Genomic DNA, 27,350 nt, shown 5'->3' with positions numbered 1-27,350 from the left:
CCCTTACCTGCGCCTGGCAGACTGGACCAATTGGATAAATAACAGGATGGTTTTAAATAGCTCTTTCATTAATCAGACATGTCATAGAATTTATGATTGTACTGTTCCAGAAAACAAACCAGCTTGCTGTTTTGGGGAAGTGAATCAAACAGGGATGGCTGGAACAATGATCATTAACACCTTAAACGCCACAATGCCTTGGGACGCTCAGGAGTTAGATCTCTGGGGATCCTTAGCAGGCAATGGGTCATGTTTTTATTTTGGAGGATTGGCATCTACAGAGCTAAATTTTTATAAGAAATATATTTGGACACAATGGACCAATATGTTGAGTAATTATGACTATAAAAATTATAGAAAAAATGCATTTTGCAATGGAGCAATAGGTGCTGAGACCCTAGGTAGTAAACTTTCTATTTGGAATGATAATTCATCAAAACAATTTCCTAAAGGATTTTTTTTTTTTAATCTGTGGACATAGAGCTTGGCAAGGGGTACTAAAAAATGTTCATGGAGGGCCGTGTTATATAGGGAAGCTGATGATGTTTGTTCCCAGCAAGAGGGATATGCTATCATTTTATAAAAGTAAAACCGAGCAACGAAAAAGAAGATCAGTAGAACAACTAGGACCAAACTGTGATGATAATGTTAATATGTTAGGTGAAGTCAGAAGAGTTTTTATGTCCATTTTTATTTAGCTTGCTGGACTGCAAAGCAGATTAATATCACATCTAATGTCTTATCAGAATTATTAGAAGATTTAGGCAGTGTTAGGCATGCAGTTTTACAAAATCATGCAGCCATTGATTTTTTGCTTTTAGCAAAGGGCCATGGTTGTGAAGATTTTGAAGGAATGTGTTGTATGAATCTATCTGATCATTCTAGTTCAATTCATCAACATCCCAATTAAAAGATAACATGAAAAAATTAACAATCAATCATGGCTTGGGTGGTTGCCTCCGAAGTTTAGGTATTACTGGATGGTTTGCTAATGTGTTTAAATCAGGCATTATGATATTATTAAGCATTATAGTCTTTGTTATTATTAGTAGTATAGTATGGCATTGCTTAATGTCTGTAGTATCGCAAATGACTAAAGGGGTCTGGATCACTCAAAATAAAGAAGGGGGATTTGTTGAGAGCTTTTTAACAAACAATGGGCATGTTAGCGATCCAGGACTCTTGCCATTGGTTAGAGTTCGTAGTAAGGATTAACGGCCTAGTTCACAGGTTACTTCAGGGCAAAATTATGGCCACGTACGTGGAAGTTCTGCAGGAGGGAAACAATTCCTGGATGCTGAAGAAGGAACCAATCAGCTGTTTTTGCATTATGTGTAGAAACCAATCATTGTAAAGCTTAAGCGCGTGACCAAGAATGGAAGCTATAAAAGGCAGTGCTCTAAAGTGAATAAACATCAGATTCTGATTACATTATTCAGCGTGCTATCCGTTTATCTTCCGCAGACCCCGAGTGAGGAAATAGCTGGGCACATGAGGTCAAGGAGGGAAGCGAAGGCCATGCGAGGTTGTCGGGGAGGCAGAGAAATTGAGAGATCAGTGGTCTGCCAATGCGGGTGTTTGGTGTGGAGAGAGGGCCCCAGAGGCTCACACATGTCCCTGTTTATTGGCCCCGGTTCCTGCACTTGTGGAAGCTTTTCTCGCCTGGTTCCTGGACCGACTGACACAGCAGTCAGTCAAGAGAAGCTGCTCCAGGCCCCTCCCCATGACTTCCCTACCTGACTTCTGGGACCTCCTGTTGAGGCATTCTGTCTCTGCCTTCATGGGCACGGGCCCCGAGTGGGGAAATAGCTGGGCACATGAGGTCAAGGAGGGAAGCGAAGGCCATGCGAGGGGTTAGGCTACACTGCAGCTTCCCAGACACAGTCTTTAGAGCTGGTTTCCAGCAAGATAAAGCTGTTCTTCGCTTGCTCCAGTTGCACTGTGGAGCTTCGCATGCCAGCTGCGCACAGGGCGGCCAGGAGTACGAGGCGGTTTCCCAACCTCAAACACAAACCAAGAGCTGTGCGCGCATTCCTGCACAAGTACATCTGCAGCCTCAGGGCCACCTCCCTGTCCTTCTTCTGCTGCAATCGCGGGGACACAAGGCCACGGCTCGGGGCAGCTGCGAGACCCCCTGTGCTCGGTTGGTTGGAAGCTCTAGGATGGGGAAGTGAGGGATTGAGCGGGGTCACCCATCTGCTGCCCATTTACAGGTCTGCTTCCGGAAACACTGGCAGCTTCTCACTGCATCGCTCCAGTGCTTGCACAAGAGCCAGCAGGCATGCAAGGTCAGCAGCTGAGAAGTTCTGCAAGGAAAGAGGTCGCTCTGCAGGCTTCTGTGCTACTGAAACAAGAGAAAAGCTGGAGAAGGCAGAGGCAAGCACTGGGGACAAAGGGATATGATTTATTGGCCTGAGAAAGTGTCCGCAGCAAACACAGGCTATAGCACGATGTCCTCGGCGCAGCTCCCTCGGGTCTGGAGCTGGCAGTGGGGCACTACTCCTCCACTTTTGAGCTGACACAGGAGAAGCGGAAAGCCCTGCGCAGAGCTTTCAGCGCCCTTCTGAAGCGGGTTGGTCGTCGCTGTTGGGATGCTCCAGCATCTGGGAGGGTGGCGATGCCTGTGGGGAAAGGAGAGCTGTAGGCACGGGGTTGGGCGGGCGCCGCACAAGCTCCTGCTTCTCCCTCGGGGGCTTTCCACGAACGGCTTTCAGCCCTCGCCCAGGGAGGGGAAGACAGGGCACAGCCGAAATCGTGCACACGCTGGTGCCGCCCTTGTCTCGGTGCCGCTTGACTCAGAGGCATACCTGGCTCAGCCTTGGTGTCCTGAACGGCTGCAGGAGACGCTGCCGGTTCATCCTTGTGTAATGGTGGGGAGGCAACAGCTGTGCTGGCCTCTCCCTGATGCTTTCCAGGTGCTCTCCTCACTTTGTGCCTGAAGGAGACCTGCACAACTCTCTCAATAAGTGTGAGTCGCCTCTGAGCAGGTCGTACAGGAGTCTCAGTGTCCTCATCTACTGCAGGCCTCCTTGCTCCGTTCCACACACCCACACGGCTTTCATCAATGTCCTGCTGCTCCTGGGGCTGCCTGTCTCTTTCCTGGATCACAGCCAAAGCCTTGTGCAGGGCATCACTCACGAGGCACCTGGCTGTTTCCTGAAAAACCAGCTCCGCCGCAGTGGGGCTGAGCAGGGCAAAGGCATTCCTCTGTGCCTCTGCTTCTGCTTCCTGCTCGACAAAGCCAGGGGAAGCTGGTAGCGGTGCTTCCACTTCCTCTTGTTCCGTGGCAGCAAGAGGTGTACGGCGCTGCTCTTCCTCAGCAGCCAGGGAGATGTCTACTGTCAAGGGCTTTTCCTGCACTTCTATAGACGTGGTAGACACCATGTCTTCTCCAGCCTCGCCTGCTGCTGGGATGAGAGGGGCGGTGCTGGGCTCTGCCCGAAGTTCTGCATCCAAGGGAGGCTCCATGCCCTGAACAGTTGCAGGTGTCATTGCCGCCATGGACACATCCACATGGCTTTGGGCAACGGATGTGGCCTGAAAAGCAGCCAAAGCCTTCTGCAAGACATCACTGACGACGCACCTGGCTGTTTCCTGAAGAACCAGCTCCGCCGCAGTGGGGCTGAGCAGGGCAAAGGCATTCCTCTGTGCCTCTGCTTCTGCCTCCATTTCTGCCTCCTGCTTGACAAAGCCGGGGGAAGCTGGTACCGGTGCTTCCTCCTCCTCTTGTTCCATGGCAGCAAGAGGTGGGTGGCGCTGCTCTTCCTCAGCAGCCAGGGCGACCTCTATTGTCATGGCCTCTTCCTGCTCTTCCATAGACATGGGAGGCACCATGTCTTCTCCAGCCTTGTCTGCGGCTGGGATGAGAGGGGCTGTGCTGGGTTCTGCCTGATGCTCTGCATCCAAAGGAGACTCCACACCCGGAACAGCTGTAGCTGTCATTGCTGCCATGGACACATCCACATGGCTTTGGGCAATGGATGTGGCCTGGAACGCAGCCAAAGCCTTGTGCAGGACATCACTGACGACGGACCTGGCTGTTTCCTGAAGAACCAGCTCCGCCGCAGTGGGGCTGAGCAGGGCAAAGGCATTCCTCTGTGCCTCTGCTTCTGCCTCCATTTCTGCCTCCTGCTCGACAAACGTAGGGGAAGCTGGTACCGGTGCTTCCTCCTCCACTTCTGACACGGCAGCGACAGGTGCGCGGTGCCGCTCTTCCTCAGCAGCTCCAGCCAGGGTAGCAGGTGCTGGTTCGCTGTGCATGGGAATGGCTGGGGCAGGAGACACGCTCTGCAGGTCTCCGGTTGCCTCTCCTTCTTCACCCATGCCTACGCTGCTTTGGCTGCTGGATCTAGGCTGGATATCCACTCGCGGGTCTTGGTAGAGTTCTGGGACGAGGGGGTTGACCCAGATGTTTCGTAATTTTAGGACTTTTACTCGGGACAGTATGTTCTCGATGTCCTCAACACACTGTCTCTCCTCCTCTGCGGCAGGAAGGCAGCTCCTCTTTGGCTGCTCTGAAGTCTTGATGTGGGGCAGCGTGGGCAGATGCTGGGGAAACACCTTCTGGTGCCGCCACAGCACGCTGCTGTTGAGGCTGCCCTTGCTGCCCGCTGCCCACATTGCTGGCAGGGGCTGTGCCGCTTGCCCAGTGCTCCTCAGTGTGGGCTGAGTGGCTGGGGCCTTGCTGCTGTTGGCTGCCAGGAACATGTCTCTTCTCATTTGTGTCCCTGCGGCTGTTGACTGCTGGCAGGGTCCCTGGCTCCCAGTGGTGTGCTTGCGCAGCACTGTGCTCGTGCTCCCAGAGTTCTTTCTTGTGGGAGCAGAGCCTGTGGACCTGCGTAGAGCAGGCTGACAGGTCTCCAGCCATGTATCTCTGCTGCCGTAACTGGGGACGCGGCGCAGCTGGGCAGAAGCTGTTAGAAGCTGCTGTGGGTTGCTGCTTGAAGTGGCAATGGCCGAGTCGCTCACGCTGCCGGAAGCTTCAGAGGCTGCTGGTGTTACAGGTGGCAGCCTGCAGCAGCTGCTGACTGCTCTCGCTGAGCGAGGCGGTGGCCGGGGTGCCATTGTCACCAGCGGTGGCAGACGGAGGGTCTGCTCCTGTTTCGACCCGCTGGTGCTGGGCAGCACCACTCGGCGCTCCAGGCTGCCCATCTGCAAAAGAAGCCGAGGAGAGAGGCTGTGTGACGGTGTCCGTTGTGCCCACGTCCCAGCTGGCCGAGCTCAGGCTGTTGGGCTCCCCTGCCAACCGCAGGGCTGGGCTCAGTCCCGCAGGCGGCTGCCTCCTGCTCCCAGAGCCGGCTGGGGAGAGGGCTGGCCACCCGCAGTCCATGGGCACTTCCCACAGCAACCCCGCATGCCCGGGCATCCTGCGGGGGGCACGGCACGGGGGTTCAGCTTGCTCCCTCCTGCAATTCCCGCCTGCCCGTCAGCATTTCCTGGGGTCGGGAAGACATTTGGCCCCGTCTCCCTGGGGCTGCCTACCTGCGCTCTGGCGGATGTCGACAGCCTGAATCCTCTCTGGGTAGCGCAGCCGTTGGAGCGTGATCCCATGGTGGGACGACGCCTGGCTCGGGCTGCCCTGAGGCACTTCTCTGGGCTGCCTGTGGGTCACCTGCATGCAGGAGGAGGAGGAAAAGGTGTGTGATGGAGGCGGCTGCCTTGGCACAGCGGCCCAAGCAGTGTGGGCAAGCCTGGCCTTGTCACCGAGGCAGCTCCGAGCAGCCCCTTCCCACCACTGGCCTCTCCCTCCTGCCCCGGCCCTCACCTCTCGCCTTCTCTGCTCGCTTGGCCTGCCCTCAGCAGGCTGGCAATGGGCTTTCCCCTCTTTACCCATGGGCATCTTCCACGGCTGAACTGCCGGGGGCTTCCAGGGGAATTGCTGCCTCCTGAGGGAGGCTGCTCCTCTGGACTGAGGTACTGTCAGGTAGCTGCAGAGGGCAAGAAGGTTCCCCCTAAACCTTCTCTTCTCCAGACTAAATGCCCCCAGGTCCTTCAGCCATTCCTCATCACATATGTGCTCCAGACCCTTCACCAGCCCCATTGCCCTTCTCTGGCCCCACTGCAGCACCTCAATGACTCTCCTGTAGTGGGCGCCTGGCTGTTTCCTGAAGAACCAGCTCCGCTGCTGTGGGGCTGAGCAGGGCAAAGGCCTGCCTCTCTCTGCCTCTGCTTCTGCCTCCATTTCTGCCTCCTGCTCAACAAAGACAGAGGAAGCTGGTACCGGCGCTGCTCTTCCTCAGCAGCCGGAGAGACGTCTACTGTCATGGCCTCTTTCTGCTCTTCTATAGACGTGGGAGACACCATGTCTTCTCCAGCCTCACCTGCTGCTGGGATGAGAGGGGCTGTGCTGGGCTCTGCCCCAGGCTCTGCATCCAAGGGAGCCTCCACGTCCTGAACAGTTGCAGGTGTCATTGAGCGAGCAGGCTGTGTGGGTCTGAGTTACTGACTGCACTTAAACCACGACACAGGCTCATAGTTCACTTGCTTGCAGGCAGGAGGAGCTGGCGTAGATGAGTGCTGCCCACCCACCATGTCGCCATCACCCATGTCCCCCTCTTTAACTGCTCCAAGGAGCAGTTGTAGCTGTCAGGCCACTCCGGTCATGTTAATCCTTCCAGATTGCTGGAAGGAAACTTTAAAACCATTGTTCTCTCTTAACCTCAGAAGAGCTACAAGCCAGACCAGTGCAGGTTCCTGCTCGTGGTTAACTCCTCTCACAAGTATATTAAAAGCTTTTCTGGCTCTTGTGCTGCACCTTCTGAGGGGCCGGGAGAGCCCAAACAACAGATAAAGCAGCACCATCCTGCTCACAGCAGCTGCCAGGAAGTGTTTGCTCACCTGCTGCTTGGGGCCAGCGGCTTCTTGTGGTTGGGGAGAGGTGAGAGGAGCAGGTGACCATCAGCAGACGTGAAGCTGAGGAGCATGAGCCCTTCTCTCTTCCGCCTCCCACACTGCTGCAGCCCCTGAGTGTCTCCTACCTCTTTTCAGAGGTTTCCAGGAGCAGTCTCATGGTGCTCTCAGCTCCCTCAGCACAAAGGGGCACATCCCCTCAGGGTCAACTGGCATGTCCTGTGCTGATCCCGACCTGAGCCCATCCCACTGAGGGAGCTCTCCATGCTGTGGGTGCTCTCTGAAGGCCAGTCTTGCTGGTAAAATCCGACGTGAAGGCATTGGGTGCCTTGACCACGTCCTTTGTCACCGGGTCTCCCCCCCATTCAGCACTAGCTTCAAAGGATGATGTTCAGCCACCTGGGATGGATGAAAATGTGGAGGAATAAACAATGACAAGCAGCAAGGCCATGAAGAGAACCAGGGTGACACTTGAGGTCTCAGATACAAAGCTACACTTATCCAGAGAGAGAGACTGCTCTGAAGGGCAGCCAGAGAGGGCCCAGCAGTACTGAGCCATTTGCAGCCACAGGGAAAGCCACACCGACTTTTAAGAGCTCCAAAGAGCAAAGAAGGGCCGGTGGGGGGCAAGCTCTGCAAGGAGCTGCTCAGAGAAGGAAGTGACAGAGCAGAGGCAGCTGGTATGGCTGCAGGATGGGTTAAACAGAGAGGTGGGGGGCACAGTGTAGGTGAAGGTGACATCTTCTGTGGTGGGAGCCCGGGGTGGGGGGCGGGGCAGAGCAGAGAAGTGAGGGAGAGAAGGTGGAAGCAGGAGGGACCAGAGAGCACTATGGAGCACATGGGGCCAGCCTCGGCTCCTCTCACCTCTTCCATCCAGATTAAGTCCTGCAGGTTCCTCCCTGCTCCGTGCACAGTGAGGTGAGAGCCCGGCTGCAGCCCTGCGGCTCCCTGAGGGCGCTTCCCGGCCTCAGATGCGTGAGAGCTGCTCCTCCCCAGGCTGAACTACAGCCCCAAGTGCAGCATTCCGAGAGCATGATGCTACCAACTCTGCTACCAGGAGCACAAGTTGGCCCAGCACCCTGTCCAGCAGGATCTCAACAGGGTCCAATTCCCCTGGGAATTTCACCACTTCCCTGGGGAGATGATTCAGTGGCTGATAGTTCTCATGGTGAAACATGTTCTTCTTGTGTCCAGTTGGGATCTCCCCAGGAGTAACCTGTGCCCATCACCCCTCTCCATCACAGCATGTGCCAAGAGCAGCTGTGGTCAGAAGATGCCCAAGGCTCTCACCCCTCCATAGCATGCAGGGTACAGGGTGCCTGGCTTTCCCTGAAAGCCAGAGGGAAACAAAACTCCATGTGTGCCCTCCCTGCATTTTTAAAGATGCCTGGTGCTGCTGAGGGAGACACGGCCCTTTAAACTGGAATGACATGGCTCAGCTGCCTTCCACACGTGCATCCCACCCTTCTGAGCAAGTGGCATTTTGTGCCAGGAACAGCACTGCACAGAAAGCCCCTTCCCCTTGTGCTACAGTGGGGACATTTCAGAACAGAGGAACTGTTGCCCTGGGATTGTGGGCTCAAGCAAACTGCATTACTCAGCAATTACTCACACACTTGCAAACGTACAGACAACTTCTCAGGACAAAGGAACTTCATATATTCTTTTAATGACAAGACTTGGGGTAGTGAACATGGGACTCATGATTAAAATCCATGTAATGCTCTCTGTTACCCTGTAACTGAGGGGAGTCTGGCAGCAAGCTCCCACTGATTTGCCTTCAGCATCTTTCTTTTCCTTCGGGTGACTCTGTATTCACAGGAAGTCTCAAGGAGAAGCTGAAACCAGCTCGTCCTTCCAATTCAAGAGGAACTTTCCAGGCAAACTAATGCATTCCTGATGCTCCAAATCCTTTCCAGCCAAGGCTCAGCATGCATAGCTGCTGGAGGGGGAGCCCTGGGGATGAAGCATCAGCAACAAAGACATCTTCTCTGCTTGGAGGCACAACGACGTTCTGCAAGGCTCCTGCTCGAGGCAGCTTCCACAGTCACGGCAGGAGGTGGGAGGTCCAGTGCCTGGTCCTGGTGGATCAGGATGCCTTGATGGGTGCATACATGACATCTGGTGTCACCCTCAGCTGCGGCTGGTCAATGCTGCCTCCAGTTTAGACGTAAATGCTCATCACATCCTCCACCTCCGCGCTTTCCACGCGAGACTCCTCCACATGCAAGGCCTAGAGAAGGCCAAAGAAAACACCAAAGGTGGGACTTCTCCAGAGGTCATTTTGGGATCAGGAGGGGTGCCGAGCTGCTGACCGTCTGCACGCAACAAAGAGCTGGCAGAGGCAGCAGCTGCGTAAAGCCCAGATGGCTTTACCCACCATAGTGGCGGGGGAACATTGGTCCCAGCACCCCATGGATGCAAAACTGGCTCAGCCCATCAGGTACACCCAGCCCTGAGGGAGTGCTTCACACGAATTCATGAGACCAGGAAGCAGGGGGGGATGAGCTCTGAGGCACAAGTTCTTCCCTGTGAGGGTGCTGAGGCGCTGGCACAGGGTACCCAGAGAAGCTGTGGCTGCCCCATCCCTGGCAGTGTTCAAGACCAGGTTGGACACAGGGGCTTGGAGCAAGCTGCTCCAGTGGAAGGTGTTCCTGCCCATGGAAGGGGCTGGAACTGGAGGAGCTCTCAGGTCCCTTCCAACCCAAACCAGGCTGGGATTCTGTGACTATCTGCACGGTTCTCTGTAGCCTCTTTGCTGCTGCTGCTGCTGCCCCAAACTGTCCCAGGGCTGCACAGCCCTGCAGGGTCAGGCTGCCTTTGGCTCTGACTAGGAGGGAGGTGGAGGGGAAGTATGTGTGCAGCCGGAAAAGTGCAGGCACTTTGCAGCCTTCGCAGCCTTCGCTTACAAAAATGGATCAACTTCCTGCTTTTATACCCAGCACCCAGTTTTTCGAGCTTAGTGCATCTTCCTCAAGCCAGCAGTGGGCATGTCCCAGCTGCCTGTGCCCACGAGCTGCCACGTTTCCCCCTGTACCTCCTGCTGGTCACTGACTCTCCCCTTCTGCTGCTGAGCTGCACCTGGGAAAAGAGAGAGTGTTATTCTTCGGCAGCCACACTGCGGGTCTGCACCTTCCTGCCTGCCAGCACGGGACACCAGGGCTGCTTCTATGGCACTTTCACCAGGGGGTGACATAGATTTTGCCTTTAAGATGGGGATTTCTGTAACTACTTCTCTAAGTTTGAGTGAAATCTTCCCCTGGGAACAAATGACTTTGTTACCTGAAACAGGCACCCTCAGGGGTGAAGGGTCTGAAGACATCCCTGGTGGAAGCTATGGAGACACACATCTTGTTGCCTTGTTTTGAAGTGGAAACCCCCCAGGGTCCTCTCTGCAGCTGGAGGTTTAAGGGAACTGCAGCAGAACAGTCATGGCCACACTTAGAGGGCGCATTTCAGAGTCCATGAAATTGCACTTTTACAGCCTAGATACATGGCAGCATCTTGATGCTGGTCTTCGAGCTAAAAGTTCTCCAGAAAATCATTGCAGCAGCATTGCATTGTGCTGTGCTTCTGCTGTAGGAAGCCTGCAAGAAATTTCTTGTATTATTCTGCAAGAAATCTGGAGAGGGGCTTTGGACAAGGGGCTGTAGGGACAGGACAAGGGGAATGGCTTTAACCTGCCAGAGGGGAGACTGAGATGAGCTCTTAGGCAGAAGCTCTTCCCTGTGAGGGTGCTGAGGCGCAGGCACAGGGTGCCCAGAGAAGCTGTGGCTGTTGCTCAAGGCCAGGTAGGACACAGGGCCTTGGAGCAAGCTGCTCCAGTAGAAGGGGTCCCTGCCCGTGCCAGGGGTTACAACTGGGTGGGCTTTACGGTCCCTTCCGACACAAATCACCCTGTGGTTCAATGCTTTATAGGGGACCCAAGCTCTGGCAGCAAAGGGGTCTGCCTCTCCAGGGCTTGCAGGGAGCTGGCTGTCAACCACGGCAGTGCCCCAGAGAGGGCTGAGAGACGAGCTCTCACCACTCAACACTCTCAGTGTTATCTGTCCCCTGGCACTGTACTGCACCGCACCATTTCACAGCCAGGTTTGCCCCTCTGGCCACCTACACGCGAAGGAGCTCTCAGTCCTTGTGCTCTGACAGGAAGTGGAAAGGCAAAAGCAAACCCCGCTCCTGCTCTTCATCTACCAGCCGATGGAGCAGCCGCTGCCACCATGACCCTGCTAGGACTGAAGCCAAGGCAGGTCCCCAAGGGCACATGTCATGGGAATGGCAGTCTTGGGGTCACCATCGAGCTGGCGCTGTCACCCAGCCAAGGAGCCCCACCAGCATCACCCCTCTGCTGGGCTGCTCCCGGCAGGAACTGAAGCTCAGGCTGATGGCCACCACGCCTCTGAACGGTGCCAGGGCTGTCAGCTCAGCCAGGGAGGAAGCCGACAACTCTTCCTCGGGCCCCGGTGCAGCACGGGGGTTCGTTTTGGGGCCAGCTTTTCTTCCTGCCTCAGCTCACGGGCTGCTACAACTGCTGGTGGTGGGACCTGGGGAAGAGAGGGAGTGTCTGTGACCCTTCTATGAGCCTATTTCAGAGCCCCGAGTGATGCCAGGGCAGGAGGTGAGAGCACCAGGGCTCAGCACTGCTAAAGCAGCATCACCCATCATCAGCAGGGGAAGCCTCCCCCCGGCTCTGAGGTGGGGACCTTGAGCACCGGCAGCCAAGGCAGGACAAGGCTCATTAGGAAGTAGGAGATGAAGGATTTAAGCATTCCTCCAGCTCCAGCAGGGCTTGAGAAGCCCTAAGAGAACTGTGATAAGGATTTGCAAAGCACCAAGAGTAAAAACACAGGGATTAAAAGTGCGCAAATGGTAAAATGCAACTCTATAAGCAATGCCCATGACACCGTGAACCACCAACCTTCATAGCAGAGCCCATCACCTACAGGGGAACGCAACACGTCCCAGCTCTCACTCCATCCTTCCCGCCCATGAGCATGGCCAGGGCCATCGCCGTCAGCCCAATTACTGCTGCCTCCACTCACATCGCCTGCACTTGGCTGGGTGATGTGTCCTGTCTGGGTTTGCACCTGAAGGTGACGCTGTCTGTGAGCAGCAGCAGGGACGTGTTCTCAGGGAAGAGCTTTGCGTGGCCAAAATCAATCCATCTTTCCTCCAGCCCAGGGAAACCACTCACTTCTCTAATACCTAAAGGCAAACAGCCAGTGAGGTGCTTGCTTTCATGAACGCACAGCACAAGAGAACTCTTCCCAGCAGGAAGTCCCATGCCTCCCAAAGGAGTCCCATGCCTCCTTTCACGCACCCAGGAATAGCCCCCAAGCTCCAGGGCATGGGTGCTGCAGAGAGGCCTCTTTGAACACCCTCTTCTCAGCACCCTTTGGTCCCCAGCCCTGTGCTCGGACCCTCCGGGACGTACTGGGGAGGAGTGGGATGCAGCAAGTGGCCATCCCCGTGGGAAGTGCCTGCTTCTCCTGGCCCAGGGCACGGTCACAAGGGTGGAAGCTGCTGGTCACAAACCTCTGCAGGGCCCAGGAAGGAGCTGGGAGCCAGCACCAGTTATCTTTCTCTCTCATGATGCAGACTTGCAGCTCAGGGTGGGCAGAACAACCCCTGGACACCTCTATGGCTCCATAGGATTTTCCCTGCTCAGGGAAAGCTGGAGGTCTCAAAAAACACCCAGTTTTGGGGAAGGACAAACTGGAAAGAGTGAAGTCCCTTCCTTTTACTTTCAGCCTGGAAACAGCCAGCAATCAAAGATAACAATGGTACCTTTGCCTTGGTTCGGAGAAAACTCCAGGAACAAACTCACCAACAGAGTTTCAAGTTGACAAGCAGGTATTCTTTATTGCGGCGCCGGGAGATACGGGGGATAGTCCCCGTATTGCTATACAGGCCATCCTTATATATGAGGCTGCACATGAATTACATCATTTTCTGAAAAGTTTCCCACAAGCATACAAAAACTGTGATGGTGGTTTTTAAGGGTCCTTTACTTCTCCCAACAATCCTCATAACTCCTGGCAGTCTTTGAAGCACCAGCTTAATTAACATCACAGACATAGCAATCATCCCGTCCTTCTACTTATCAGTTAGTTTAACTGCTCCCATCCTGGACATCTGCTAGACTTGTGATACTGCCCAGTAGATGTTTACACCAGCTTAATGGGTTCATTAACACCACAAACATAACAATCAGCCTGTCCTCCTACTTATCAGTTAGTTTAACTGCTCCCATCCTGGGCATCTGCTAGTCCCAGATACTCCCCATCCCCAGGTAAGGTTTTTCTATTCTGCTTTCCATACACTTTTTGTACTAAGGTCCTAAGGTCCTGAAACTATGTCGGCTACCTTCAAGCACCGCAGTTATTTTCCATTACAAAGCCATCAAACTTAACCTTACTTAGAACTGATTACATTGTGCTTTTGTGCCTCCTTCTCTCAACACATAATAGCTCCTTCCTCAGGTAGCTGAACAGCTTCCAGTAGTCGTAGAATTTCTGTAGCATGTTTAATCTGTTTCGTGTTCAAAAGTCCTCGTTCTTTCCAGGTGGCACCATGCGCACGGACCATGCCAAATGCATATTTAGAATCAGTCCAAATATTTATCCTTTTGTCTTTAGCCAGTTCCAGGGCTCTCGTTCAGTATGTTCCAGAGGTTTCTTTCAAATCAGGTCAGCTTGAATACACAGTCTCTATAGTGGCCAAGCAGTTGTGTGTTAATAGTTCCTGTTGGTTGTTCCTGCAAAAGGATGCTGGATTGACAACATTAGTGACCACGATTTCTATATCATTGTGTTCCACAAGGGTGGCCTGGTATTTTAAAAAAACATGACGGAGATAACCGGTGGGCTTCTTTCTGTTCCAGGACTGCTGATACAACATGGGACACTAGCACAGTAACCTTTTGTCCCAAGGTAAATTTGTGAGCCTCTTCAGTATTCATGACAACTGCTGCCACAGCCCTTAGGCATCCAGGCCATCCTTTGCTCGCTTCATCCAGCTGTTTTGAAAAATACACCACTGCCCTCTTATAGGGTCCTGGGTTTCTGAGTAAGGACCACCAAAGCTATTCACTGCTCTTCATAGGAATATAGCCAAAAGGATTCAGTCACATCCAGACACAGAGCTGCAGTTCTCATTAGCTTTGTCTTTTAAATTTCTAAAGCCCTCCTCTGCTGAAACAGTCCATTCCAAAGAGAGAGGGGTTTCTTTTAACAGTTCACATAGGGGTCTTACCAGAACACTAGAATCATGCATCCAAAGCCTGCATCGTCCAGTCATTACCAGGAATGTCTGGAGCAACTTGGTGGTCGATGGTCGTGGAGTTTGACAAATGGCTTCTTTTCGAGCAGTTCCAAGTTCTCTCTGTTCTCCTGTTATTTCATATCCTAGGTAGGAAACTCAGGTTTGGATTAGTTGGGCCTTTTGTCTGGATACCCAATAACCACTCAGTCCCAGAAAACTCAATAATCCCACCATTCACTGGACACGTTCTTCCTTTGTTTCTATGGCAATTAATAGGTCATCCACATCTTGTAACAGAGTCCCCGTCTGAGTGGGTGGTTTCCATGATTCTAGTGCCAGTGCTGATTTTGAAAACTCGCTGGACTGTTTTTAAACCTTTGAGGTAATACTGTCCAAGTTAATCGGGTTTTCCTTACTGTGTCAGGATTTTCCCATTCAAAAGCAAATAAATTCTGGTTTTCTTTGGCCAATGGTAAACAAAGAGTCCTTTAAATCCAAGACGGCAAACCATTTCTGATTATTATTCAATTTAGTCAATAAGGTATACGGATTAGCTATTACTGAATTAATATCCTCTACAAATTTGTCGATTGCTCTGAGATCTTGAACCAATCTGCAACTTTATTTCTTTACCGGCAAGACAGGAGTATTATATTCCAATTCACATTCAATTAATAATTTATATTTTAAAATTTATCAATGATTTTTAATTCCCTTTCCCTGCAATTTTAGGGGGATATTGTTTTATTCTAATTGGGCAGCCCCCACCACCCTTTTTATTCCTACTTCAACAGGCAAAGCATTTTTCGCCTTACCTGGAACTTCACACGCCCATACTCCCAGATATACCTGATTAAGGATTTCTTCTATTTCAGGGAGGTCCTCCTGTTTGCTTTTCTGTTGAATTAAAGAGAAACTCAAAACTGCATTTAATTGATCATTTTTAACTCTTAATTCCATTTTGCCTTCTTTAAATGTTGCGTCTCATCCTAAACATTTCGGAGAATTTAGCATGCATAAAATTTATGCTTTCCCATTTGTTTTCCCAATTTGTAGTTTAAGGGTTTCAGAAAGAACGCCTCCTTTTTTTTTTTTTTCCTCTTTTTCTTGGTGACCAGTAGCTCCCAAATCTGTAACAAATTCTTTTCCCTCTGATTTAATGCCGCATAAGTTGCTCCTGTATCCACTAAAATTCCACTTTATTTCCTCTAGTCCCTAGTTTTAATTTAACAGGTGGATCTGCTAGGGTAGATTCCCCAGGTCCCCATCAGTCTAGTTCCAATTCAGCCACCGGAGCCACCCCATGGCACTCCCCCCAGGGCAATCTCTCTTCCAACGTCCAAACTCCCCACAGCACACACAGATCTGGTCTCATAGGAGACGAACCCACTCCCCCACCTCCGCCCGACATCCCTCCACCTCTGCCTCCCCAGCACTCATCCCACGCTCAAACACAGGAACTGCCCGAGCTCCCCTCCTTGCCCTCTTGGTTTTCCTTAGCATCTTTCCCCAGTATCACAATCTGAACAACATCTCTCCAGCTTAGCTTTCAGTTTTTCCCTGCCCTTTTCCAAAGCCAAAATTAAGGGATCTGGCAGAGGTATATTAATTTCACATTCCGTCTGTCACTTGGGGTCGTTTCTTAAAGTGAAAAACATATCTGCATACATTACTTATCCCATTTTCCTTGCCACCTCAAAACAACATTAATTGCAACAATGTATCATAATTCCAAGTTCCATTTTTAGGATATTTTTCCTGATCTTCCAAACTATACAAAGGCCACCATCCGTTACAATATTTTTATCAACGTTTTCTCATTTACCGAGCCCCCAGGAAACCCTCCCAGTTCTTTCAAACGTGCCAAAATGCACCCTAAAGGACTCTTTTTCAAGATCTCTCCCCTCTGCTGATTTCCCATTATCAATCTCACGTTCTCACACACACACACACACACACGGGATCCCACAGACACACTCCACACAGTTACAACACTTGAGACAGAGACTAAAATTGTATCAAACTAACAACAGTTATAACAACCTGCCACCGATACCAAAATCACAAGACCAAAATCATCACTATAATGAGCCACAAAATAGACACTCCACAGTTACAACACTTGAAACAGAGATAACAATTAATAATACATTTATAACAGTCTGTCACCAATACCAAAATCACAAGACCAAAATCATAACTATAACAAGCCACAACGTAAGTCAAATACCAGTAAAATCCAAAACCTTTTCTACAAGACGCCCACCTCGTCTTGCAGGACCTCAACCACAAGATGCCCTCTGCTTCTTGCGATTGTGTCCTGGGTTTACCAGGAGCCGTTTTGCTCCTTCTTAGTAACTGGTTCAAGCTCTGTGTTTTGACTTCCAGCCTGGGCAGACAGCTGATAACACCGATTGGTTTTAACTGTTGTTAAGTAATGTTTATTCTGGCCAAGGACTTTGTGAGTCTCATGCTGTGCTGGGGACGAGGGGAGGCCGAGAGGAAGCAGAGACAGGACACCTGACCCAAACTAGCCAAAGAGGTATTCCGTACCACAGCACGTCATGCCCAGGGAGGTAACTGGGAGTTACCCGGAAGGGCACTCTCTCTCTTCGGGGGGGTCGAACTCGTTCGGCGGTAGTATCGTATTCTCTTGTTATTTTCTCTTATCAATATTATCATTGGTGGTAGCAGTAGTGATTTGTGTTGTACCTTGGTTGCTGGGCTGTTCTTATCTCAACCCGTGGGAGTTACATTCTCCTGATTCTCCTCCCTATCCCACCGGGAGTGGGGAGGGTCGGGGGGGGAGGGGCGAGTGGATGAGCTGTGTGGATCGTTTTAAACCACGACAGATTGTATATGGGTAAAACCAAAATCTTTCTTGCAGGACCCCAACCACGAGATGCCCTCTGCTTCTTGTGCGTATACACCGATAAAATGCAAAACCTTTTGTACAAGACGCCCACTGCGTCCTGCAGTGATACAGGGTTAATAAATGTACATGGGAACAATACAGGGGATTGTATAAGAGAGTTAGAAGAATTCCTTGCTTAAACAAAAGTATTGTCTGTTGTAAACACCTATCATGCTTACTAAACAGAACAAGGCACAAACTACTGATAAGGGGAGGAGACAGAGGCCTGATTCTACTGATAAGCAACTATTGACAAGGAAATGCGAATGTCTGGGTCTATTGATAAGGGGGAGAAGCTGATGATTTATGGATGAGGTACCGACTAAACCCTAAAGCCATGCGCGAAGATTAAAAGGTGAAAAGTTTAAGAAGAGGAAGACTCGTTTACTTCATCTTGAGGATCCCTGCCCACAGGAGGAAGACTCATTTACTTCATCTTGAGACCCCTGCCCATGACCAGAGGGGGCACTGCGCAGGCGCAAAGGACCTTCTAGCTCATTATAATACGAAGCGGGGACACATACTAAATACGTATAGGCGTATCAGTAATCTAATGCATATGTATGCCTTAAGGGAATAAATGTAAAGGAAAAACGACCCTGGGTGTGCATGCTTTGGAGGAACGATCCCCATGCACCCCAGCGCTGAATAAAGCATACCTACTTTACAACTTTAACGAGTTGTGGAGTCAATCCGCGTATCAACCCAAGTACCAACATCTAACTGGCCTCAGCAGACAGACGCCAGACCAGACCAAAGAGGTCCTGGGGAAACCATTTCAGAAGAACACAGGTAACTGAAATCACTTCCAGGGACCAGGGTCAGGACTGGCTGGGAGCAGGGACACAGGAGCCAGCACATACCGAGCTGGCCGCGGTGTAACTGCCAGGCACACTTGAGGGACTCCGGCACCGTGTGGTGGCAGCGAGTGGCAGCAGCGAGGACGGGCCTGGTGTCACCGGGCAGCCACAGCAAGGCCGGGCTGGAGCTGCCACACAGCCGGAGCACCATAGCCTGAGCTGCTGGGAGAGACGGGACAGAACTGGTGACACTGGTGACACACACACAGGGACACACACGCAGGAGTTGCTGCTGCTGCCCAGCCCCACATCCCCATGCCAGGCACTGGCAGCACTCTGGGAAAGCTGGACGCATCCCCACAGTCATCACTGATGGACACAAGAGGTGAGAGAGAGCTCATGCACTGAGGAGGGGAGAAGTGGGTGGGATCAAAGGAAAGGCCGAAGAGGGCTGGGAGGCCCATTTTCAGCCTCTTCTCTCTTGTTGGCCTCCCCCCGTTTCTGGGATAAGGGCAGGAGAGGACCGGGAGGGAGGCTGGAGCTGCACGTGAGCCCTGCCTGCCCCCAGCTCCTGCCCATCACTCACGGACAGCAAGGAACCGTCAGGGGCTCGGGGAGATTTCTAACCAACCTCAGCCCATCCAATGCAGCAGCTGCAGCAGCAGCAGACACAGGGCGTCTCCTGCTTTGTGACTCCCAGCAGAAAACAGTCCTGGGAAACCAATGAGCACCCAGGATTTATCAGGCAAAGCAATTCCAGAAGGGACCACAACAAAGCAATTCCAGAAGGGACCACAACGTGCTGCCAAAGCCTCATCTGCTGCAGGTTTCGGCCTCTCTCTGGCCTCCCCACTTTGAATACCCCATTCCTGGGCAGAACTACAGAGCTATGGGACAGAGAGAAAAGTGACCCTGGGTAGAGGCACAGGGAGTGGAGGAATCCAGGCATTAGGTCAGTTCTAGAAGAGCATCAAAACACTGAGGAGGAGGATGAGGGGGATCTCTGCTGCTTCTGAAGGACACCACCAGCACGGAAGAGAATCCAGCCAGGGTTAAATCTTAGCCTGGAGATCATGGGACCATTTCTCAGAGGGAGATCTGTAACAGCTCCTCAATGCAAGGGCAAAACCTTCCAAGCATTAAGATGTGAAGCCACACAGAGCACCCTGTCCTGGTTATCCATTCCTGGAGGGCAGCTCTCAACCCAGCAGGATTTAACAGCACTTTGGTCTCAAATGCACAGAAATGTGGCACCACTGGGGAGACACAGACTCGGCGAGCTTTGCTTATCGAAGACTTGTGATTTTCCGCCATGCTCTCTCAACACTGCAGCTATGGCTGCCCAACCTGCTTCTCCACTCCAGGGCTGAAGATTGCAGAGCTCTCGAAGTTGGCACTAATGTTAGCATAAGAATAAATACATAACCACCGGAATGGTTATATGAGGTGCTTTATTGCAGCGCTGGGAAACCAGGGGCACTCGCCCAAATCTGGCTTCGACCTCGTCACATCGTGTTCGCAATTTATACACTAAAAATTTGGTCACTAATACACATGCAACACGGATTACATCATTAACTAATACATGTGCAGCACCTTTCTGCTCTTTGCATATACACCAACCATTGTGTGGACGCCAGCATTCTCTTATTCTCACTTGACTACCCTTGGTGTGTCCATAATTTCTGCTTCGACAGACTTTCACAATACTTTCTTAAATCCACCCATATACCCTTCACCATATATGGTTATGTTGGCTCTTGCCACCAAGCCTACCATTGTTAACATTGGCTACTGAATAACTATGGTACGAAACTACAAACAATACTGCAAAATTACAGTATTTCCAAAGCCACACTATTGATTTATAAATTGTTCAAATATAATCATTTCTACTATTTATATAGTTATCGTAAAAAATTCGCCCCTTTTTCTAACACTAACAATAAAATCAGCTATTCCATGCTCTCAGACAACAACTCGCCGGGCAGGAACAAACTAAACCAGAGGCAGCTCTGGGGGAAAAGCCTGGAAACAGTTTCCTAACAGAACACGGTCTGAGGTGGGGACGTGCCCCTTCAGCAAAGGCTCACGAGGTTCCTGGCCTCAAGTCACCAGCAGCTTCAGCACTGCACAAAGATTCCAACTTGGAAGTGCCAGATCTGCAGCCACCAAAATGCAACCCCGGCTCCTGGCAGCTGCAGGAATCAGCCACCACGTCACAGACATGGACCTTTGAGATCATCGAGTCCAACATTAACCCGGCGCTGCCGAGGCCACCGCTAAACCCCGTCCCCAAGCGCCACGTCTACACATCTGTTCAACCCCTGCAGGGATGGTGACTCCACCACTGCCCTGGGCAGCCTGTTCCACGCTTGACAACCCCTTCAGTGAACAAACTGCTCCTCATCTCCAGTCTAAACCTGCCCTGGTGCAAACTGAAGCTGTTTCCTCATGTCCTGTCACTTGTTCCTTTGTGAGAAGAGACCAAACACTGCTGTGAAGCCCACGAAACTCCTTAGAGATGCTGACTGAGCTGCAACACCCTGAAAGACTCCCGGATTCTCGCTACAGACTGAGGAACTGGGGCACCAGAGAGCTGACACAGCCCAAGCCAGAGTTACCAGGCACCTGAAGATACACCACAGCACTTGTTCGTCCCTTTGGTGGTCTCCAGCCAGGCAGAAGATGAGGTTTTGTAGAACAGCCAACGCTCAGTCCTGGAAGAACACTTTCCAGCGCACACACACTGAAAATTCAGTACAGGAAAAGGAACTCTCCACTTCTGATGTGCAAGCTCAAGCAAATGAAGAAAAGCCACAGCTAGGGAAAAGCAGGACTTGGCTAAGTTCCAAAGCCAATACGCATCATAAAGAAAGGACTTAAGTCCTTGAACCAAGCACTACGACTCACAAAGCATCAGCCTGTTCTTTAGGATGCACAGGAGAGGAGGCTCTGCCCAGGTTTTGCTATCAAGAAACCCCAACAGGGAAAGGAAAAGAGCAGCCACCTTGTTTGCCCACGCCTGGTGTCCTCAACACAGGACCCAGAGCTCACCTCCAAATCCCTTTCGCAAGTGGCCTCTGCCCGGGGCAGCTCAGCCCTGCTTCCATCTTTCTGCACATGTTCCTTTCATCTCATCTTCTGCCAGTATCAAAACTCACCAGAGAACACACAGAGGCAATGGTGAGTGACCCAGATACTGAACCTCATCACTGAGACCTCCTGCTCCTCTGCTGTCGTTGCTGGAAACAGACACCACCGACAGCACACAGAGAAGCCTCGAATGAAAGCTTCCCAAGAGATCCTAAACCTGAGAGGAGCTGCAGCAACCCCAGAGGCTTTACATTCTGGCTCTGGTTGACCATGAAGGCAACAGCTCTCCCACCAGGAATCAGGTCTGGGAACAGCCAGCTCTTCCCCTTACCTTTATGCTTTTATCACCTTTATCCTGCCCCAGAGCCCACCAGGCAGTGGATGAAAGCCAGGAGCAGGCTCAGATCCCCCACGAGCAGGAGGAAACACTCCAATGTGTTGTGAGCTGAGGAATTCCCTTGAGAGGGAGGCCAAGAGACAGGCTGCGAGGGGAAGAGTGTAATAAGCACATCAACGTATTGGCTTTCACAAATCATAGCCGTTGCTATGTGGCTATAACCGCTGTGAGTTCCCAAAGGTCGCTAAAGACACAAGATTAGACAAGAAGCTGAAAATGGCCAGAACTCTTGAGCAAAAGGGAGTCACATAGAAAAACAATTTATAAAGGTAAAAGAAAAGGGGGGGGGGGGGGGAGCTTGGTATAAGAAAAGCTAGTGCCTGAAAAACATAGGGTTAACGTACTTTTAGCCTAACTTAGGTCGAAAATAAAGAACAATGTTTGTGTTGTAAGTCTGTGGAATTTAGTGGCCCCACTGAACATGAATGAATGATTTCACACCATCCTTCTACTTATCAGTTAGTTTAGAGACAGTGCCTCCCAAACATCTGCTAGCTTGGGATACTCCTTATCTGCCCATCCTGCAATAAATTTTGCAGGAAGGTCACACTCTCCCAAATCTTTTCCAGCTATCAGAAGAATTACAGATATGGCTGCTTTCAGCTAGTTTTGTGATTACTGGGGCATCCAACCGTGCCAAAGGTGAAAAGTACACCGCGAGGAAGACTGCTTAGTCCATCCTCAAGACCCCTGCCCACAGTCACTGGAGAGCAGTGCATAGACGCCAAGAGGTGGAGACTAATAAGTTCCTGCAGCTAGTTATAACATTCCCCGCCTATACGCCTCCTGCTCGGAGCTTCTCCGCTGCCTCCAGCGAAGTCTTCGTGCGCACAACCGAAGGCGAGCAACCTCCGCGTCGTTCCGTGTCCCGCTAGGAGCCGGCTCTCGGGGCACCTCCCCCGGACACCTCCCGCAGCTCGCTCCTGCTCGCGGCCACTGCCCCCGCCCGGCCCGGCCCGGCCCGGCCCTGCCCCGCAGGGGTTGTCTTTGCTGCGGGCGGGAGCGCCCGGGCTCTGCCGGAACTGCCGCGGCCGAAAGCTCCGGTCCCTCCCCGGCAGGGGCTGAAGCCTCGACCCCCGCGTGCGCCCGGGGCATGGCCGTTACCTGCGCTGCGGCGGGGAGAGGTGGAGTGAGGCCGCGGCGGGGCCCGGGCGGCTGCAGCGGTCCCAGGGGCGCTCCGCGGCTCCTCCCGGACTCGGTCCCGGCGCCACTGGAGCGGACACGGGGCTCAGGAGCGTCTGCGCAGCGTCCGCGGGACGCCGGAGCCTGCGGAGCGGGTCCCGCCGGTCTCGAGCGGCGCAAAGCGCGGGACGAGCTACTACGACGCCGGGCCCCGAGCTCCGGCCCCCGCGGCGGCTGCGAGCCCGGCTATAGCACCTCTGGTACCATAAAGACGCAGGCCTGTGGCCAGAGCACCGCACATGTACCATGGAAAGGCAGCTAGAGCGCCCCTTCTACCACAGAGAGGAACGCCTGCGGCCAGAGCGTCGCACGTGTACCACAGAGAGCCGACCGCGGTGTCTCCGCTCGGGGCCGCTCTGGCACGCGTCGCCACTGCCCAGGGGGTGTTTCCATCTCGAGGCGCGCGGCTCCGTGCTCACCTGCGGGCGGCGCACGTGCACTGCGCCGGGCACGGGCCGGGCCGGGCCACGGTTCCGCGCTGCCGGCGCCCAGCTCGGGCGGAGCCGCAAGCCCCGCCCCGCCCCGCCCCGCCCCGCCCCGCCCCGCCTCTTTGCTGTTCCTCCGCCTCGGCTGCGGTCTGCGCGCGGGGATGCCCGGAGCGGCCGTTGGGCCGTAACCGCTGGGTTCCTCCGGAGGCACCGGACCCGTTCGTGCCGCGGGGCTGAGGCGCGGCGCTCCCTGCCCCGGCCGGAACCCGCGGCGGTTCCCCTTCTGCTCCAGCAGCCTCGGGGCCCGTTGTCTTCGGGAGCGGGAGCGGTGGTGCTGGCCCGAGCTCGGCGCTGCCACCCCTTGGGGTGTGGAGCACGGTCTTAGAACGCCGGAGTGGTTCGGGTAGAAGGGACCTTAAATCTCCTCCAGCTCCAACCCCTGTCACGGGCAGGGACACCTTCCACTAGAGCAGGTCGTTCCAAGCCCCTCTGTCCAACCTGGCCTTGAGCACTCTCAAGTGCTGGGGGCATCTGCAGACTGGACAGCTTCGTGCTGTCACCCCCGCAAGCTGGGCATCGAGTACCAAAGCCTTTAGTGGGGTGGTGCCCGGGGCTGCGCAGAGCTGGCTCTGCCCCTTCCTGGGGTGCTGTGGCTGGTTGCTCCTTCCTTTTGGGGCACTCCAAGGAGCAGCCAGCAGAGGAGTCACCAGCCAAAAAGTGGCAGTGGGGGTGGTGCTGCTTAGCTACAGCCACGTCCCGGCAGCACGTGATCACATTGGCAACTTAATACGGAGCCTTTCATCCCTGCACACACACTTCCAGAAGAAGGACAGGGAGGTGGCCCTGAGGCTGCAGATGTACTTGTGCAGGAACACACACACGGCTCCTGGTTTGTGTTTGGGATGGGAAACCACCTCGTACTCCTTGCCACCCTGTGTGCCGCTGGCATGAGAAGCTCCACAGTGCAACTGGAGCAAGCGGAGAACAGCTTTATCTTGCTGGAAACCAACTCTAAAGACTGCCTCTGGGAAGCTGCAATGTAGCGTAACCCCTCGCATGGCCTTCGCTTCCCTCCTTGACCACATGTGCCCAGCTGTTTCCGTACTCGGGGTCCTTGGCCGTGAAGGCAGAGACACAATGCAGAGGAGAAGTTGCAAACATTTGGACTTTATGTGGGAAAGCGAGGAACGACAGCAATGCAGGTGGCACCACTGCAAAGCTCACTGTCAGCAGAAGAGGCCCAGCACCCTGTTTCTGTCCTGGCTCTTTGGCATTTGGAGCAGAGGCCAAAAATGCGTGCTCTACTCTGTTGCTGGACAACTGAGTGTGGGCGCTGGGAGAGGCTGGACTCAGCTTCACATCTGCTGCTGGTCACCTGCTCCTCTCACCTCTCCCCAACCACAAGAAGCCGCTGGCCCCAAGCAGATCCTAATTTCAGCTCCAAACCCAAACTTTCAGCTCCTAACTCGAACTCCTTCATCCAACCCCACATCCTTCCTAAAACTCCAATTCCTTCCTCCAAATCCAAACCCTAACCATAAGCCTAACACAACGCTAACCCTAACCCTAAACACTAAGACTAAGACTAAGCCTTAAGGCTAACCCTACACTAAACCTAACCCTAAACGTAACCATAACCCTAAACTTACCTATAAACCTCACACAAAAGTTAACCCTAACTCTACCCATAACCCCTCTATACCCATACCGCTTAACCCTAACCCCAACCGCTAAACCTAACCTTAAACTCAAACCTAAACCTAAACCTACCATACCCCAACCGCTTAAACCTAACCCCAACCCCTAAACCTAACCCTAAACCAAACTCTAACCCTAACCATAGCCATAAACCTAACACTAACCCTAAACCTAATGCTACACTGACCCTAATGAAACCATAACCCTAACCATAATCCTAACCCTATCCCTAACCCTAACCCTTAAACCTAACCCTAACCCTAAGCCTTAATTCTAACCCTAACTGGAACAAACAGGAAGGGCCTTTCTTACACTGTAACTATAAAAATGTGAGTGCAGTACTGTACGTGAACTTTGTTACAACAATTTCTACCCTTACGTAAAGGCGTTCAACCCTGACCCTAACCTTCACCTCCTAACACCAAATCCTACCTCCAACCAATAAATCAAACTCCAAACGCAAACCACCAGATTATAAAACCAACTCCTTTTACCAACACCAGTTCCTTCCTCCAACTACAAAAACTAACACTAACTCTAACCCTAACCATAATCCTAACCCGAAGCCTAAAACCTAAACCTAAACCTAACGTGAACCCTAACCCTAAACCTAAACCCAACCCTAGCACTAACCCTAACCCCTAACGCTGAACCCTAAACCTAAACCCTAACTCTAACACTAACCATAACCCTAAACCTAAGCCTTAACCCTAAGAGTAAACCTAACCCTAACCTGAACACCCAACCCTAACCCTAAAACAAACTCTAACCCAACCCTAAAACTAAACTCGAAACTTAACGCTAAACCCAAACCCTAACCCTAACCCAACATTAAACCTAAGCCTAACCAGAGGCCTGAACCATAACACTAAGCCTTAACGCTAACCCCAACCACTAAACCTAACCCTAAACCTAACCCTAACCCTAACTCCAACACCTTGCTTCAACTCCTAACTCCAACTCCAAACCCTATCCTCCAACTCCTAACTCAAACTCCTTCCTCCAACTCCAACTCAAAACTGTGTTCTGGCCATTCAGCAATGAGGCTCCTGGGCTCTGCCATGTCCACACACTTTGGGACTGAAATGTCCTCTCTGGAGCAGCTCTCCTCTGCCAGGGAGCTTCACCTACAGAAGAAGCTGCCCGCTCATGGCCAGGAGAGGTGTATTCTTCCCTGGGTTGGATACTGCCTTTGTGGCCGAGCCCCAAGAGCAACTGTGAACGGTATCACATCTAGTCACCGACTGGTCACTGCCAGTATCCCCCGGGTACTGGGGCCAGTGTTGCTTAATATGTTCATAAGAATCACAGGATCACAGAACCAGATCATTGACGAGGGGCTCAAGTGCACCCTCAGTAAGTTTGTGGATGACACCAAGTTGGGTGGGAGTGTTGATCTGCTGTAGGGCAGGAAGCTCTGCAGAGGGATCTGGACAGGCTGGATCAATGGGCTGTGGCCAGTGGTATGAGGCTCAAGAAGGCAAAGTGCTGGGTCCTGCACTTGAGAGCATCCTGGCCTGTATCAGCACTAGGGTGTCCAGCAGAACCAGGGCAGCGATTGTCCCCCTGTACTGGGCACTGGTGTGGCCACGCCTCGAATCTTGTCTTCAGACCTGGGCTCCCACTACAGGAGAGTCATTGAGGTGCCGCAGTGGGGCCAGAGAAGGGCAATGGGGCTGGTGAAGGGCCTGGAGCACAAATGTGATGAGGAACGGCTGAAGGACCTGGGGGCATTTAGTCTGGAGAAGAGAAGGTTTAGGGGGAACCTTCTTGCTCTCTGCAGCTACCTGACAAAAGTAAGAGAGAGAGTAGAAGAGCCATGAGGCTCCAGCCTCTGTCCTTAAGAACAAGGGAGAGAACAAGAGGAAACGGCCTCAAGCTGGGCCAGGGGAGCTATAGACCAGATATTTGGAATCATTTCCTAACTTCAGGTGTAGTCAGGCACTGGAAGAGGTTGTCCAGGGCAGCAGTGAAGTCACCGTCCCTGGAAGTGTTTTTACGCCGTGTAGACGAAGCCCTCAGTGACATGGGTTAGTGGTGACATTGGCAGTACTGGGGAGCAGTCGGATTTGATGATCTTAAAGGTCTTTTCCAACCTGGTTGACTCTGTGACTGCCAAGAGCAGCCCTAGTGTGCTCAGTAGCCAAGGGCACAGTGGCGCCAACATCACAAAGCCTTGGTGGTCACTATGGAGATGCCCATCACTGCTTGGGAGCTGGTGGGAACAGTGATGGGAGGGGGCATCTCCACGGCAACTGCCAGGGCTTTGTGATGTAGAGGGGAGTCCTTGTGCCCAGAGGCCATTGTGACAGGGGGTGACACCGCATTGACCGTGGGGTACATAAGGAGCGAGAGCCCTGGAGTACCTCAGTCCAGAGGAGCAGCCTCCCTCAGGAGGCAGCAATTCCCCTGGAAGCCCCCGGCAGTTCAGCGTCCCAGGACGTGGAAGATGCCCGCGGGTAAAGAGGCGAAAGCCCATTGCCAGCCTGCTGAGGGCAGGCCAAGCGAGCAGAGAAGGCGAGAGGTGAGGGCCGGGGCAGGAGGGAGAGGCCGGTGGCGGGAAGGGGCTGCTCGGAGCTGCCCCAGTGACAAGGCCAGGCTTGCCCACACTGCATGGGCCACTGTGCCAAGGCAGCCGCCTCCATCACACACCTTTTCTTCCTCCTCCTGCATGCAGGTGGCCCACAGGCAGCCCAGAGAAGTGCCTCAGGGCAGCCCGAGACACA

The 27,350-nt window shown here is 52.8% G+C and overlaps 1 long non-coding RNA gene across 1 annotated transcript; it reads right to left on the bottom strand.

Moving 5' to 3' along the window:
• Positions 1–12,688: 12,688 nt before the first annotated feature.
• On the bottom strand, positions 12,689–22,993 carry LOC136019877 (uncharacterized). The gene is made up of 2 exons (XR_010615101.1): positions 22,918–22,993; positions 12,689–15,006 (listed from the first exon to the last, which is right to left on the bottom strand). It is a non-coding gene; the product is annotated as an uncharacterized LOC136019877 (long non-coding RNA).
• Between the last annotated feature and the right edge of the window lie 4,357 nt (positions 22,994–27,350).

Source organism: Lathamus discolor, chromosome 10 (assembly GCF_037157495.1).
Source record: "Lathamus discolor isolate bLatDis1 chromosome 10, bLatDis1.hap1, whole genome shotgun sequence".
In the NCBI taxonomy this organism is placed as follows: domain Eukaryota; kingdom Metazoa; phylum Chordata; class Aves; order Psittaciformes; family Psittacidae; genus Lathamus; species Lathamus discolor.
Note: the sequence above shows the minus strand (reverse complement) of the source record. Positions and strands in the feature narration are given on the sequence as shown.